The sequence below is a fragment of the Tasmannia lanceolata genome, unplaced genomic scaffold, assembly GCF_043159265.1.
Source record: "Tasmannia lanceolata isolate RefF3 unplaced genomic scaffold, GAP_Taslan_0.1 ptg000008l, whole genome shotgun sequence".
NCBI lineage: Eukaryota > Viridiplantae > Streptophyta > Magnoliopsida > Canellales > Winteraceae > Tasmannia > Tasmannia lanceolata.
This window is the reverse complement of record NW_027518685.1, coordinates 24,994,741-25,002,148: the sequence shown is the minus strand read 5'-3', so window position 1 is coordinate 25,002,148 and position 7,408 is coordinate 24,994,741. Positions and strand designations below refer to the sequence as shown.

General features: G+C 38.6%; 1 pseudogene across 1 annotated transcript; it reads left to right on the top strand.

The window, feature by feature from the left end:
• Positions 1-5,528: 5,528 nt before the first annotated feature.
• LOC143883478 (abscisic acid receptor PYR1 pseudogene) lies at positions 5,529-6,783 on the top strand (annotated as a pseudogene). Its single transcript, XR_013252394.1, has 2 exons — positions 5,529-5,598; positions 5,690-6,783. The product of XR_013252394.1 is annotated as an abscisic acid receptor PYR1 pseudogene (transcript).
• The last annotated feature ends 625 nt before the right edge of the window (positions 6,784-7,408 follow it).

The window sequence follows — 7,408 nt, the reverse complement described above, 5'->3', positions numbered from 1 at the left end:
TATTAAAAGTACGGTATGGCCCGCACCATAAGATGACCCAAACCATCTCATAAACAAAATAGGATGTGCCCCAAAAATCATTTCCATAGGTTGAACAGAGGGTTAGGATCGACCTATGGAAATGATTTTTGGGGCACATCCTATTTAGGCTGTGGCCCATCTAATGGACGGTTTGGATCATCCTATGGTGCGGGCCATACCGTACTTTTAATAAAATGAGGAGTGCCCTCATCAAAATACAGTAGTGCCGATAACATGTCCCTAATTATATCATTTCCCTATTTATTAATGAAGAATCAAAAAAAAATTCAAGAAAATTTTTCCATTAAATATTTTTTTTCTTGCAATCCAACCAGGGCAGGAAAAGGTAAAGAAATGGGAATCTGTTTCTCTTTTCTTATTGTACTCCTATTCTATGCACATCCAATACCAACCATGGTAATCCAAGGACTTGGTACCATACTTTTCTTCTATTCTCCATAAGCATAAATTGGGTCACCTTTCAGTTCCTTCCACAAAATGGTCTAATAAATTGAAAATTAAAATAGAAAGCTAGAGTAGCTAAGGACTGAGAGGGATGGGCACTTCTATTTCTGGAAAAAGGGACAAAAAGGAGGAATTTTTAAGTTCAACTCTGGGCCCCACTTCTAATCTTTTCTTTAATATATTCTGCAACTTGCAACTTCCTACTTGCAACTTGCCATTTATGTTTCTTAGTACAATGCTTATAAGCAAGCCAAGCTGCCTATGACCAAATGGCTCGGAGGGTAAGATGTGGAGACAAAACCAATTGATATACACTGACCATATGATATTCCCACTCTCTTTTCCACAATTCAAGCTGTATTCTCTGTTTAGTTGCAGGTATTTATCTTCTGTGGAAAATGTTTGTTTCTTCCCAAGTAGAAAAATTGGCACCACAACAGATCCAATTCTACTTATCACTATTCTACCAATTTGATTGCCACATGCCTGTCTGAAGTAGAAAAATACTTTTTTGGTGTTTAGTAGCCAATGTAGCACCACAATCCCTACTAGAGATTCTCTTACAAGATTCAAAGCTAATTAATATTTGTTCGGTAGAAGCACTCGAAATGTCTTTTTCTTGGGCTGAAATTTTGGCCGATTCAGCTGAAATTTTGTAAAGGAATAACAAAATTAATATTTATAAAGGATTTCGCCGAAATTTCGGCCGATTTAGTTGAAATTTTGTAAAGGAATAACAAAATTAATATTTATAAAGGATTTCGCCGAAATTTCTGAAATTTGGTAAATTTCAGTTTCGGAACGTTTCGGTTTGGTCCTCACCAAAATCTGAAATTTAAAACCTTGCTTATACCTTCCATTCCATCTTCCTTAAGAAAGGAAAAACTTGTGAAGCAGAAATTTTCTCTCTCTCTCTCTCTCTCTCTTTCTATATATTAATAATGACACCACCTCTCATTACTCCTACGAGATTGACAACCAAACACTACTTATCACTATTTTACCTAGTAAAACCTAGGTAGATAAATGATTGTAAATGTTTATGTCTCTTCCATATTGATGAAATGTTTGTCTTACCTCCTACGTAAGTGAAGAATCTTAGCCGAGCCAGCCCAAGCCGCATAAGTAGCTTTCGCTACTTTTTTGGGTCCATCGCATTCAATTCAAAGAGAATCAATGTCAGCATTATCCATTTGCCGTCTCAGCTCATCCAGCTGGACCAGCTCTACGCCAAAATGTTTTAGCTCAGCTAAAACGAGCCGAAGCGATTTAAATTAGAAATTTAGAAGAGAAAACGGTTCCTACACATATGTGTAGAGAGTTCTCTACACACTAGCTTAAAATACAGTGGAGGCCCACATTGTTTGGGTGATCCAAGCCATCCATTTTAAAGGCCCTCACATAGATAGAGTGTCTACAAAAAATCAGATCCATAAGATCATCCCAACCCTACGATTTGTGGAGGTAAAATGGATGTCTTTAAACCTTCACAAATTAGTCCATTTTTTGCCTCCACAGTTCGAATGGTTAGGATGATCCTATGGATCTGATTTTTTGTGGACACCCTATCTATGTGAGGGCCTTAAAAATGAATGGTTTGGATCACCCAAATAATGTGGCCCCCACTGTATTTTAAGCTAGTGTGTAGATAACTTATCTACACATATGTGTAGGAACCGTTTTCTCAATTTAGAATGGGTGGTTCAAATTTAAAGAGTACTGGCAACATAAATAATGAGGATGTGCGGATTAGTGAGTATTCATCTTGGTGGGTCCTATCTTATCTTGAATTGGTCGTAGCTTAAAAATGCTTTGATCAGATTCACAATCGACGGTTAAAATTCCTTATACTATAAGGTTAGGATCACTTTGTTTAGAGCCATTTTCCTCAATGGTTAATCTATAGTGGGGACCACTAGGAGAATAGCTAACAGCCTAACATCTTGTGGTGGGCCCACCAAAAGGGCTCTAATTCTATCATTCCCCAAAACTTGTAGGCAACGATGAGTACTCACCTTAAGATTTCTTCCTAACTATATATCATGAACTATCTTAATTAGGATTTCTTCATAACTATCACTTGTTGGGTCCTACATGTGGCATGTGGATGTGATCGTGTCTGTACAATTCTCCTGTGAGCACAACCACGGATGGCCCACCAGATCAATGATCCCAATTACACATACATGCTCCACGTGAGACAAGCAGATACAGATCAAGTCCATTGGATTAATTTGAAAAACCAAAAACCATCAGATCAATGATCCTTATGCCCTCCTTCTCCGTGGAAACAATTGCTAAGAACATGAAGTCCGATTTATTTTCATGCGTGGGGCCGCCTTTGAATGGGCTAAACCCATTATCCATCCAATGTAGGCCCACCAACCTAATCATTGGCAATCTCCAATGTACTACAACCATTGGATCAAAGTGATACGATTGTTATGTTCATGAACGACAAATGTCCGATATGCAATTGGCTACAACCTGTAAAATGGCCCCTCAGATGCTTCTAATAGGGGCCATTTTAGTCTCTCATTTTACATCCCTGAGAAAATGAATCTGAAACCGTCTTTTTTAGCAGAACATTTAGGTTATAGGGTTTTGATCTTTTTTAGGGAGGTAAGTTGGGATTGAGCCTGCGACCTCAAGATTGACGTTAGAATATGTGATCTATGTATAAAGTATAAAAGAATAAATAACACCTTCTCCAACAGCTTAAGCTTTTAAATTAACTAGTAGTTTCATATGGTATCAGAGCAGAGGTCCTGAGTTCAAACCTCCCGGATAGCATAAATCCACATGCAATGGCCAAATCCAAAAGAGGGGCCACATGTGCCACGTGTAGGCCAACCCCAGCAATAGGGGCCGCACGTGAAAAAAAAAGATCATGTTGATTGTGGAAAAAGATAAAGATAGAGACATCCTAATCTAACCTAATGATCACATCTAGATTAATTGCCCAATCGAGCATATTTTCCTAATCTATCAACCAAGTAATCAAACGGCCAGATTTACACCTAATCTAACGGTTGGATCACACATATATTCTAAAAGTCGAGATACAAAGCCTCAACCATTGAGTTCAGGCCCAAACCCATGGAGTTTTGATCATACCGTCGTGTGAACAAACATTCGTCAGCAAACAAAGGATTGGTTGTGAGAGCGGCGACAGCAAATCTCATATATTTAAGTTCCAGTTGAATTTCATACTCTCATTGACTCCCACTTTTTGTGATGTCACACATGGGGCGGCACCTCCTTATCCACTGTACCTCCCTAGTTTTTTAATGGGAAACAATGGTAGTCCTTGCCATCCTGGAATATCAAATTTGGCACTAACCCTTATAATATATATTTTTTTTAAAATAAAATAAAATTATACAATTCTTGAAAAAAAACCCAAGTTTCTAAAAAAGCCAGTTTTTAAACTTAAATAAAATATGATGATAAATTGAAGGTTTCCCTTGAAGAAAAAAACCCAGCTGTATTTATCATTTCTAGATAATTTTTCTATGATTTGTGGACACGGACACGAGTGCCGCGTGTCTATACGGAGACGGAGTGTCGGACACAGCAACCCCCCTCAAACTTTAGAAGTGGGGCACGGCTAAAATAGAAAATATATGTAATAATGATTTGTGGATATGGATTAGTGTGTCCAATTTCGACATGGATACGGGTTGTGAGAATGAAGTAAACACAATATTCAATAAAAAAAACAGGATGTCACACTTGACACGGTACAAAAATATGTCTACACGCCCACATTAAGTCTAACACGTCCAACAATACAGGTAAAAGTGTCTAAAGGAGTGTCGACACGTGTGGACATGTGTTTGGCGTTGGATACAACAATGCACATGAGTCGGCAATAAATTCGAAGTCAGCTAAATCATAGTAATTTTGCCCGTGGCTTACACTGGGGAAAGCATCCACACAGGTTCAGTCTTTATTTTTGTCAGATATTGTCTTATTCCTTTAATTCATCTGAGGTGGTGGTTCTTCTGCAACAATGAGCTGTGTGAAATGAATTTTCCTGCGAAATTGCCGAGCAAATCATCTTTTTAAGTTAACATTTTTCAGTGTTGTCATAACTCATAAGTGGCAGTTGAGTGATGTCGATATAATGAGGTGACCTTGCGTGCAGCTGGGTGTTTGCAATAATATAAAACAGAGAAATGCTAAACTGAATGACGCCCTTAAAAAACACCTACAGTAAGGGCACCCGTCATTAGATTATGTCAAAAAATCACATTTATCTGTTCTTTAATTTCATATTTTTTAGGCTAAGGGTACCCTTCACTTCACCCTCTTCTACCAAAAAAAAAAAAAAATTTATTTTTCGATTAGGGCTAAGGGCCTTTAGTTGAGCCTTTACATGGGTCCCACACCTTGACATTTGATATCTTTGTTTTATGGCTCTTTTCGCTGTAAAGTGGTACGTCAAATAACCAATAACCGTTCGATTGTTAGTGGATAGCTAAAAAATCGCATCGGTATCTCGTGGGCCTTCGCCGCCCAATATTCACCATGAAAGTGGTACGTAGATCTAGGATGGGCCCACTCTGTGTTGCCAACATCCCGAAAGAGATGGCTTGATGGGCCCCAAAAAAGGGCTTCCATGTCCTCAGAAATTAGAATAGCGTGCTTAAGCAACGTTTTGTGCGCACCACGCACAGGTGCGTACTTTAGCATTTCTTAGTCTTTTCTGTTCGCTCACGACAAAATAATAGTCTTAATCGGCTCGGCTCAGCTCAGCTCAGCTCAGCTCAGCTCGAGCCAGCCACCACGATTCCAATTTCACCACTCGAAGTCTCCAGCATCCAAAAACATAAACAAAAATAAACAGTGGAAATATAATATGACAAAAACAAAAGAAATATGTTCCCCCTCTTATTTTAATAATTTCCCACCTTGAGATATAACATTATTTATAGGATGCTGATATTGGCACTACCATGTTTTGATACTTGCACAACTCATCGTGTCTTTTATTATTATTTAACCACCTTTCAAAGGTCAATACAATTTCCCAGAAACCTCTCTTCTTTTTTTTTTATAGGTGCCAAAAAAACGCTGTCATAAACCAATTAAAACAGAAAAGCCAAGGTGAGTTGGTGCAATTATCAAAACATGGTAGTACCAATATCATCGACCTATTTTTTATAAATAAATACCCCTCTTTCTCTCCGTCTTGCAGTGGCAATGGAAGGAGAAGAGAAATCAAAATCAAAATCAATGTTAAGAAGTGAAGGCGAAGGAAGCGAACAGATCCCAGCCGGTCTTTCAAAACAAGAATTCGAGGAATTAAAGCCGATCATCGACACGTGGCACACATACCGTATGTCTACAGGCCAATGCTCTTCCCTCCTCTCTCAGCGTATATACGCCCCCGTACATACTGTCTGGACCGTAGTCCGTAGATTTGACAAACCCCAGTTGTACAAACACTTCATCAAGAATTGCTCCTTAAGAGGAGAGATGACCGTTGGGTGTTTAAGAGACGTCAACGTTATCTCTGGTTTACCGGCTAGCACCAGTACGGAGAGGCTTGATATATTGGATGATGACCGGAGGGTGACCGGTTTCAGCATCATAGGCGGTGAGCACAGGCTAAGGAACTATCGTTCGGTTACGACTGTGAATGAGTTTTGTGGGGATGGGAAGATCTGGACCGTTGTTATTGAATCGTACGTTGTAGATGTGCCTGAGGGAAATACGGAGGAGGATACGTGCTTGTTTGCTGATACTGTCGTGAGGTTGAATCTGCAAAAGCTGGCCTCTACCACGGAAGGGATGGTGAGGTAAAAAGAGAGAGAAAATTACGAAAAAGGGTTCTTGTTTTTTCGTTAATAAAAATGTTTTTTTTTTTTTTTTTACATGGAAATGATATCAGCACAACCATGTTTTGATAGTTGCACAAACCCACATCGTCTTTTATTATTTAAAGAGCTGTCAAGGGTTATCATAGTTCCCAAAAAGCTGTTGCAAACGCATTAAAAAGGAAAAGACAAGCTGGGTTTGTGCAATTATTAAAGCATGGTTGTGCTGATATCACTTCCTTTTCTGAAATGACCAAATGCCCTGATTTCATGTATCTTGAGGTGCCTCTTCAGAAGAAGAAGTTCAAGAGAGTGGTTTCATGTTTTGGTCATTGTTTTTAAATTGGGGAGGGGTTTGTAATTTGCCTTCTTATTTGGTTTCTCTTTTTGGCCTTTTGGATTTTTGTTTTGTGGTGGGAAGAAACTGGATTTGGGAATTGGGGAAAGTGCAACCTGTTCAGCATTTATTTTCTTTTTCACTTTGCTCCATTTTCCACTTGAAAATGGCCAAATGGGAGTAAAATTTGTCCATTTTCCACTTGAAAATGGCCAAATGGGAGTAAAATTTGTTTACAGCCCAATCCATTTTAAATATACGTTCCCTTCCAATACGATAGCTATGATTCAATTCTCCAGTTTGCCCTACATGAAATGGAAAAATTATGTTCCAAAATCGTTGGCACTAGAGATTATTGAAAGGGTATTTTTGTGATTTTGTCGTTCGTTCTGGATCATTGAAAGGTCTATTTCCCCTAGGAAAGTCGAAATTACATAATTGCCATTTCGCCCTATTGTAGACTACGTGCATGAAGTTCAGCGCTTTTTAGTTGATGCAATGTCAGTTTGGATCATCCTATAGTGTGGAAACTACATAATAGATCGGAGGGCTAGGATCATCCTATGTTAATGATTTTTTGGGCACGACCTATTTACGTAATGGCCCATCATATGGACGGTTTGGATGATCCTATAGTGTGGTCCGTACAATACTTTTTGAAAAATAAGGGATCTCGCAGTGTCTCTAAAAGAAAAACTAGGAAAGAGAGGACATATTTTTGGTAAGGAATCTTTCTATCAAGATAAGGAGAATTTTGTGG